The 9,260-nt window shown below is 31.5% G+C and overlaps 1 long non-coding RNA gene across 1 annotated transcript; it reads right to left on the bottom strand.

Annotated features, from left to right (window-relative positions):
* Nucleotides 1–4,957: 4,957 nt before the first annotated feature.
* Nucleotides 4,958–6,744, bottom strand: LOC106375793. The gene is made up of 5 exons (XR_001275351.3): nucleotides 6,099–6,744; nucleotides 5,785–5,885; nucleotides 5,516–5,583; nucleotides 5,298–5,437; nucleotides 4,958–5,174 (listed from the first exon to the last, which is right to left on the bottom strand). It is a non-coding gene; the product is annotated as an uncharacterized LOC106375793 (long non-coding RNA).
* Between the last annotated feature and the right edge of the window lie 2,516 nt (nucleotides 6,745–9,260).

Consider the following 9,260-nt stretch of genomic DNA (forward strand, 5'->3'; position numbering starts at 1 on the left):
ACGTTTTGGTCAGAGTTTTGACCCCTATCAAGTGAAACACGTCTGTCAAATTGGCTCAGTATTGGACCTACTCTTATTGGACTTAATTTTCCAAAACTTCTGTTTGGACTAAGCCATAAAAATTGTGTTTCTTCAAAAATTTAACAAAAATTGTTAGACGATAGTATGTAGAAAAAGGTCTCTCTATTCGTTTAGAGAGAGAATTCTCTCTCTCGACGCTCTTAACAAACATCCATCTTTCAGAGGGTTCCAGATATATTTTGTTTGTTTATAGTATATTCGATCATCAGATCGACTCTTTGGTTCCCTTTATCGGATTGTATTTTCACTTTAGCGATTTCTTTTGTTGTGCGTTCAATCTTGATCAAACCTGATCTTTAAGTTTCTTATTTTGATTCACTTAAGATTGAATTTAATAAAGTCTTGATTCCAAATCAGCTTCTAGATGACAACTATGTGGGATAAGCTATTATACTTGAGCTATCTCCTTCGCCGTAATCTTCTAAGCTGAGTAGGGTAACTTCGCGTTAGCTTCAGCTGTAATCCTTAATGGAAAGATAAGATCTCCAGCATGCTCCTATATCGGAGACGGCGACGCGTTTCTTTCACTAACAGAGGATGGATGTTTAAAGCTGGTGGTTGGCAATGGAAGATATGCTGTCTGTTTGGTGTCGGTTTAGCTTCAGATTAGAGGCGAAAAGACTTGCAATCAGAGAAGATTCAAGAAATGACTCCGGACACCATGTTGCTCACGACGGCAGTGTCGCTGCAACATGCAAGAAAGACACGTAGTTGACCATGTGTGATGAGAAGCAAGGATGGTCGGCGAGTGGAATACATAATCTTATTGCTTTCTTCAATTTTGTGTGAATTCTTGAAATTTCATGGGCCTCTATAAATTAAATCTGATCCCAATTATGTACTTCAAGCCTTTGGGCTTCAATCAATGAAAGATTGTCGACAAAAAAATGATTGATGATTATCTATCTTATATAATTATAATATGTTTTAAGTCACCAAACCCATCGACTCCCACTACTATAAATATACTTGCAAGAGGATGCACAAAGTGAATATAATTAACTTCACTCTTTTACTCTCTTGCACACACACACGTCTGATCTTCTTCTTTACACTAAAGTTTTTGTTCATATATTATATAGCTTATCTCTTTATATTTTACAGCACGTTATCAGCATGAACGCTCTTAAACCAGCAAGGTGAGATGAGGTTTAGTTAATGTATTTCAATATACTCAGTTTATTTTAATTTTATTATTATTTCGGAGTGATAGACTAGGCTTTCTCCGTTTATTTTTCTGGATGATAGGTGTTTCCTTCCCCAACTGATAATTATGGTAGACTATGCCTTCACGATCAAAGGGTCATGTGGTAGCATTTGCCTCCATAATAAATCTAAAAAGGACATGTAGCTTTGCCTCCATGAATTAAAAAAAGATCATGTGGTAGGTTTTGCCTCTGTAAATAAAAAATAGCCAAAATGGTATAATATGTCTCCTCAGACCATATGGAAGACTTTGCCTCCTTGAATAAAAAGGTCAATATAGTAGACTATGTCTCCTCGAATCATGTGGTCGGCCAAGCCTCCGATTTTATTTATGTTCTTTAATTTTGCATCTAAATTACGCCTTTAATTTATGCATTTTAATTTCTATCTTTATTATATTTTATATTACTATTCTACGAATACGGTTATCAAGTCGAATTTGACAAAGCTCGAAATTACTGCCCTTGATATTACTGAGAATAATTATATGACTTCGGCAGTAGGTGTGCAAAGATGCACCAAAGAAAAAAATGAGCTTTTATAAATCATCGATGAGTTGAAAAATCTATCGGATGAGAAAAAGATAAAGCCATGATAATTTACACTACTTCAATGATGGTTTATAAGATGAGATGTATCATGAAAAACGTTCCTGGAGATCTTTGAGTAATTAAATCCTTGAAAGAAAGGATTCACAAATTTTTTTTGGAGTTGATGTAAATCCTATGTGTAAACTGAACAAAAAAAATGAACTCATGATAACAAACTATCATGTTCGTCCTACTAGGAAAGAATGAGGGTGTGGACGCGGCAAAAACCGCTATCGTGGTCGTGGAAGTGGATTAGAAAGAAGATTTCGTCCCTATGATGAAATAAATAATTAGAACTTTCACGAAAATGAAAGTGGTCAGGTGATCAAAGGCAAACACAAAAGGTTTGTTATCTATACGACAAGAAGGAACATTTAGTACGGATTTTTCGTATGCAAAAATATTTAGCGATCTGTATTAAGAATCAAAAAAAAAAAAATAAGTGAAATAAACTTCACCTCTTATGAACTAGGACTATCTTTTCATGGCTTAAATAATAATATTCATCATGATATTTCAGATTTTCAGGTTTATCCAGAAAATAAAGTGAAAATATCGATGTGACATGCGAATTATCTTCCGGAAGAAGATTTTGTGATTCAGGATGGAGATATATATATTGGGTAGATAATGCTTTATTGTATATGGTTATTAAAGGTAACAAATATCTCTCCTCTCTCAAAGTATTATTTTAGAAATCGTAAGTATAATACCTGGTAATACAAAAACTATTATTGGCTATATAAGAGAGTATGATGAAATAACATGCATAAGAAAAAGATGGCAAAAGTATAAATGGTAGTAAACCTGAATTTTACTAATATATAGCTATTTCCAATAATGTTATCGAGATTATTGTGAAATGTTGAAAACCCCGAAGTTTTTCATCTATAGCATGTCTTAAAGAAAATAAAAGAAAACATCATTGGAGATTAATTATAAAACAAGTCTACTGGATGTGATTTCTTTAAACGGACAATTCATGATCCCACTCTAAAGGATTTAAAACATAATTCAAAATGGGTAACATAATATGTTATTGGTTCTAAAGTGAGATTCAACACGAGATAGATGGACTTAAAGTGTCATCATCTCGAGGGGGAGAATTAAAGAATCCAAGTGAGTGGAAGATTCAGAAAATTATGTTTGCATTTGAAAATGAATTTGATAAAGTAATTTCAAGTAAGATGAAATAATATCTCTATGATCGTGTACAAACATGCAATTGTGCATATAATAAAGACATATACAATCCAGAGGGATAAAGTATATGGAATAATTAGATATATGCTCGCAAGGACAATAGAAGCATATAAGCAGCTGATAAATGTGATATTAGAAAGGGATTATCATGAAAAGTTATGTATCCTCATATAAATGAACATGAACTCATATTTCATAGGATAATCTTTTTACAAAATGACTGCCAGATCTTTTGATGAAATCATGAAATCTCATATTCCAACTGAAAATGCTCCAATAAGAAAATATGTCATGAAAGGACGATTTATAAGTCTATGACACGTAAGAAATGTGATAAACTACTTTGGTTCCAAAGAATGTTTGAAAAGGAGAAAATATATGAATAGAGGATGGATCTTCTTAAGAGACCGTTGATATGGTTAATATCATAATTAGGTAACTGAGTAAATCATTGATAATGATAAAGAGATCTGAATTAACCATATCATTACGCGTAAAAAATGGAACCAAAGATAACATATATTGTCGACAATAAATAAGAAAGCTCACTATATAAATGAGGATCATGAATCTACCTCTGTGTATGAATGTAGAAAGAACTGATTGGCCAAAAGTGAAATGAGGCAATCTAGTCGATGTAAAGCTCGTAAGAAAAACGAGAAGTTCTTTGACCAGAAGTCCAAGCATCTAAAAAGTGTATATTTCTCCAAGAGAATGAAATGAAAAATGACCTTGCAGTATGAAAAAAACGGTTTGTTACAAGGTCAGTGGAGAAAACGAAAATTATAATATATGCATTATTTTGGTATGTCTGGCAGGACATAAAGACTTGACTTGCATCTCAATATTTAATAATCTCTCAAGGATTAGTAATATTAAAATTATGTTCTTGGGAACTCTATAAAACTATAGAAGAGTTATAACAAGCCGTATATAAAGAAAAATTTGGGGATGAAAGATTTTAAAAGAGAAAAGTATTAAGATATCTCCAAAATTTGAATATCTATTAAAAGAGAAGTTGTTTCAAAAGATCATGATAGTAATTTATTTGCAAGATACAACTATTTTCCTTTCATCAACATTAGAACAGAGTCGAGAATATATACGTTTTCTCTAAGGTATGTTTTGATTTAGGATTTATCTATCCTAGAAACTCCGAGTTTGGTATGGTCTGTTTTGCAGATGCAGAATACTTATCCTCAAAATTTCGATCGCAAACCAACTCTATTTTTACAATTGGCGGAACCACGGTTTCGTAGTGTTCTTAGAAACAAAATCTTGTTGCGACTTCTTCGAATCAGCAGAAACTATTGTGCTCCTTGAAGCATGTCGAGAATATGTGTGGCTTAGATCAATGAGTCAACACATATAAGAAGCAAGTGGAATAATTAACAAGAAAAAGCCAAAGAAAGTGTCCGAAGATAATTCGGCTTGTATTGCTCAACTCAAAGAAGACTGTAACAAGACCGACTGAACACTACAAAACATTGTTTATAGCCACCAAATTATTTGTAGCTAAAATCAAATTTTCGTAGCTATTTGATCAATAGCTACGGTTAGCCACAAAAATATTTTGCAGCGTCAAGCTTGTTGTTATCACTTATTTGTGGCATTCTACAGATGTCTTTCTACGACATAGCCACAACAACATTTTTTGTGGCCATAGTAACAAATAGAAACTAATGTGTTTGTGGTCATTTCTGCTACAAATTACCTTTTGATGGCCACAAATTACTTTTTGATAGCAACAATCTTTTAAGTGGCAATTTGTAGATATTCAATAACTATTTTTTTTAAAAAAAAATACAAAACAAAATTTTATTTATTTTGTAATAGAATATAATTAAAATAACTAAATAATAATTTAAAAAAATAAATGAAAAACCAAACAATTAATTTTATTTGAAATAATATTTTGTTATACAATAAAATTATAATAAATTAATTAAACTTAAAACATAAATAACATTTTGTGATATGTCTTGGCCGTAACCACCACCACCACCGCCGTTGGCAAACGTAGATACTGCTCACCACCGTCATCCTTCATAAAAGTGTGTACGATTTTCTTTAGAGATCTCTGATCTTTAGATTCTGCATTCACAGGAAAGAGCGTTACCAACTAGTTTTTCTGATAAACAAACCAGGGGACCACAACAAGAACAAATTTGTAACTTCTTATTGAAAAATGATTAAAGCAAATATCTAACACTTTACCTGATATCTCCTGGGTCGTAGTGACCACATGAATTCCTCGTAGCAGCAGCAACCAGTCGTAGTAACAGCTTGCTGTATCAGCATCAGCTGACTCTCCCTCTTCTTACATAAGTTAACTCAATCTTGATAAGTTGATTCCCCTAGAAAAGATGATTGTGTAAGGAAAAAGCAGTAAAGTAATTTACCTACAAAGAACTCTAACAAGTTCATCGACTTACGATTTACTTGAGCCAGTGATCCTCATAACACACAAGTCAATCTTACACTTCTCTTTTAGCACTGCAGCCTGTGACAGAAAATTACAACATGAGTTAGAAGTTAGAAAAAATTGCTAAAAGAAGAGCCCGAAAAACATGAGATTTCTTAGAAAAGCATATATATCAGAACAACAATTCACATATATATATGTAAAACAATAAATAAGACTGAACTCCTAGAATTAGGAGATTTCTGTTCATACACACGGTACAAAGGAAAATGTGTGTACCGCATGAGGAAGAGGATATCATTGCTCAATTCGTAAATACTGATGATATATCCACCTGCTAACTCCACGAGGACCACAACCCTTTACTATATCTCTTGTTCCTGTGCAAGACAGGAAGAAAGCCATGGAATCAGATATAAACGAAATGCAATAAAGCGGAAGCTTCTACAAAAATCTGGGAGTCTGTCTTTTCATAATAAAAAGAAAAGAAAAAACTGTAAGTAAAAAAAGAAATTGAAACCATAACCATTAAATCTGAAACTTGACTTAATTAGAAAAGTTTTAAATCTGAAAATTGGTATTTATTCTCTTACGGGAATCGATTCCGGAAAGGGATAGTAACTGGTGAACATCTCGACTTTTTTGCAAAACCGAACCCATGACTGATGGAGAGATGAGAAGGAAGGTGAATAACTGTAGATCTCATGCCGTCTGGAACTCCGCAAACCTTCGCTCCAGCCACCATTGGTTTTGAGCCCCAATCAAGATCTACGGCGAGATAAACCCTAAGTTACCCACAAAAGCTAGAAAGAAAATAAGTTGAAGCTAAGAATGAAAGAAGCAAAAAGCGAATTGTGTTAAGCGGAGAAGAAAGTCGTAATGAAAAGGAAAACAAGAGTAGGAGAAGAATAAACTGTTTAGGTGAAGTATCCAATGCTTTTCGGAGCTTAAATTTTTTTCCTATTTCATTTTTATAGGTGGTAAACAATTTTGAAATTTGATTGATTACTATTATACATTATTGATTTAGGGGTTTAAGGTATGCTTAGGGTCTAGAATTTGAAATTTGAAAAGAGTTATATTTCAATTTTGTAAGTGTTGAATTTTCGTTTTGACATATTAATTTTAAATTTTTTATGATTTAAAAGTTAGAATTTATTATACATTAGAGGTTTAGGGCATGGTTAAGGTTTAACGTTTCTACGAACAGCCACGAATTACGTTGTGGCTACTTATTTCCACATTTTTTTTGTAGCTAATAGTAGATTTTGATTTCCACAATTTGTTTCGTGGATAATTGTGTCTTACTATCTTCGAATATCCACAAAATATAAATCGTAGCTATGTAGCTGCAAAAATCTACTTAATAGCCACAATTTTGAGCTTTTCTAAAAACGTGGCTATTTTGTAGCTATTAGTGTCTAAAAAAATTGCAGCCACAAATATGTTTATAGCTAATTTGTAGCTATTTTCAATTTTTCTTGTAGTGGAACAAAGCATATTCCTTTCCAACATACGAGAGCTCAAGAAAATAAAAAAAGTAGACATAGAGTATATATGTTCAAAGAAGGCTAGCTTGAACTTACCTATTCGTACAAGTGTGACTCTTCGGATCATTGGTGGGAGAGGACCGAAGGCACTCAACTACAAGGCTCAAAGATTTCGAGCATTCCAAAAACACGTTTACAATATCAGAATACGCCATTTGCGTGACTTATGAAGAAACAGCTATGTCCATTATTCTCAGAGAGAGATTACGTCACTGTATTCGTTTTTCCGTTTCATGGTTTTTATCCCATCGGAATTTTCCATGACTAGGTTTTTAACGAGGCATTACATAATAAAAGATGGATAATCAAGGGGGAGTGTTAGAAAATAATATCAAGATTGATGATTTTCCATTTTATATCATTACTAGGGTCGACCCGCCCTACGGGGGGAATTTGATGGATTGATTTTTATAAAAGACGTCACTTTGTAAAAAAATCTTTTATCTTAAATTGGGTGTGAGTATGGTTATTGCGTACACCAAATTGAATTATATCACTAACTAATGATGACCAAGTTCTTAGTATTGTTGGCTTTTTAATTCCGAGTTGAAAGAATTTATAGTGTGTTAAGTTATTATATGTGTTTTGGTGAATGTTAGTAACTGATAATATTATCAATTTTGTTTTTATGTTTAGCTTTTTGTGTTTTTTTAGTTATATTTGCTTATATATAATGTAATTAATTGTGGTTATAAGTTTAATAATAAATATAAAATAGAAAGTAAGAAATAAAGAGAAAAGGCAAGAAAAACAACAAATGTATTATTTTGGACAATCTGAGCACGGTACACGAAAATGAGAATCATTTTAAATAAACTATTGTGTCTCAAAATGTAGGGCATTTTATGTTTATTCAGATCCAATCAATTATGCATTGGTATCAGTAAACATGGTTTAGATATGGTAATAATGATTTTAGTGAATTGATATTATATTTAAAAAATCACGGTTTATGAATATGGTATGGTTTATTAACTGAGCAAACCAAGCGAACCGAAGAAGTTGATTTTATATAATATAGTAGTATATTTAAAGGGTTTAATAATATACACAATACAATTTTATTGATATTTGGTAATTTTTTTGCATACAGTCCAAGTTAAGGCAAATAAACAAAATCTCTCCGTCGACAAAATATATGATTTAATATTTACTTATTTAATAATATTATGGTTTAACATTTTATTTTTATAGTTTGTTATTATTATTATCTTAATTGGTTTACTAATTATTTTTCTATATTTTCTAATTTTTTGTTTTATATTTCATAGGGTACTTCAAAATTTTATGCTCATTGCATATATATATCCTAACTATATATATATAACTTTCCTTATAGGGATTTGTTAGTTATACTTAAATTATTCTTTCTAATCAACCATTAAAATTTTCACAGTACAATAATTTAGAAGTTTGACTAAACTATAATTTTTGATATTAAAGCGTAATTTAATTTAAAGCGTAATTTAATTTATACATAAATACGTACGATAAAAATTCTCTTATTGAATGTAGTTATAATTTTTTTCTACCTTTCTTGCTATAATATTCATGAAAGAATATTTCAAGTAGACATAATAGTTTATTTAATTAAACATGGATTTTTTTTTTATTTATGCTGGCTCTTTCTTTATGGTGTCTTTGTAGTATGCATATAATTCTATTATATATTTTGTTGATATCTTGATCCTTTAAAACATAGTATATATGTAATGTGTGTCACGGACTCTTTATATGAAATCTTAAATTAAAAACAATGTTTAAGCGTTAAGAAGAAGGTTTTCATAGTTTAGTCAAAATATGACACTTAAAACACTGGTGAATGATATCTTCGTCGAAGCCTATAATTGTTGAAGAACACAGTGGCTGCTTTTCCTGCGATGATAGTGATAAAGTCAGTACTTGAGAACATACCGGATCAGAGATAGCCAACCAAGTAAACCACTTCAATGCTAAGCTATAAATATAATGTATACAGGTCATGTGTTTAGCTTCTTAACTATTATGGAGTCGCCTTACTGTGTGAGCATTATATTTGTTGAATAAAATGCGAATGAAGGGAAATATCGAATATGAATGGACCATCGCATGTTTAGTATCTGCTGTCATTGTCAAATTGGACTCAAAATATGATTGTTGTTTACAATCATGATATAATATAGAGAATACTAACTTAGAATTAAAAAAAAACAATATAATACCAAA

This window comes from Brassica napus, chromosome C6 (genome assembly GCF_020379485.1).
Source record: "Brassica napus cultivar Da-Ae chromosome C6, Da-Ae, whole genome shotgun sequence".
Classification (NCBI taxonomy): domain Eukaryota; kingdom Viridiplantae; phylum Streptophyta; class Magnoliopsida; order Brassicales; family Brassicaceae; genus Brassica; species Brassica napus.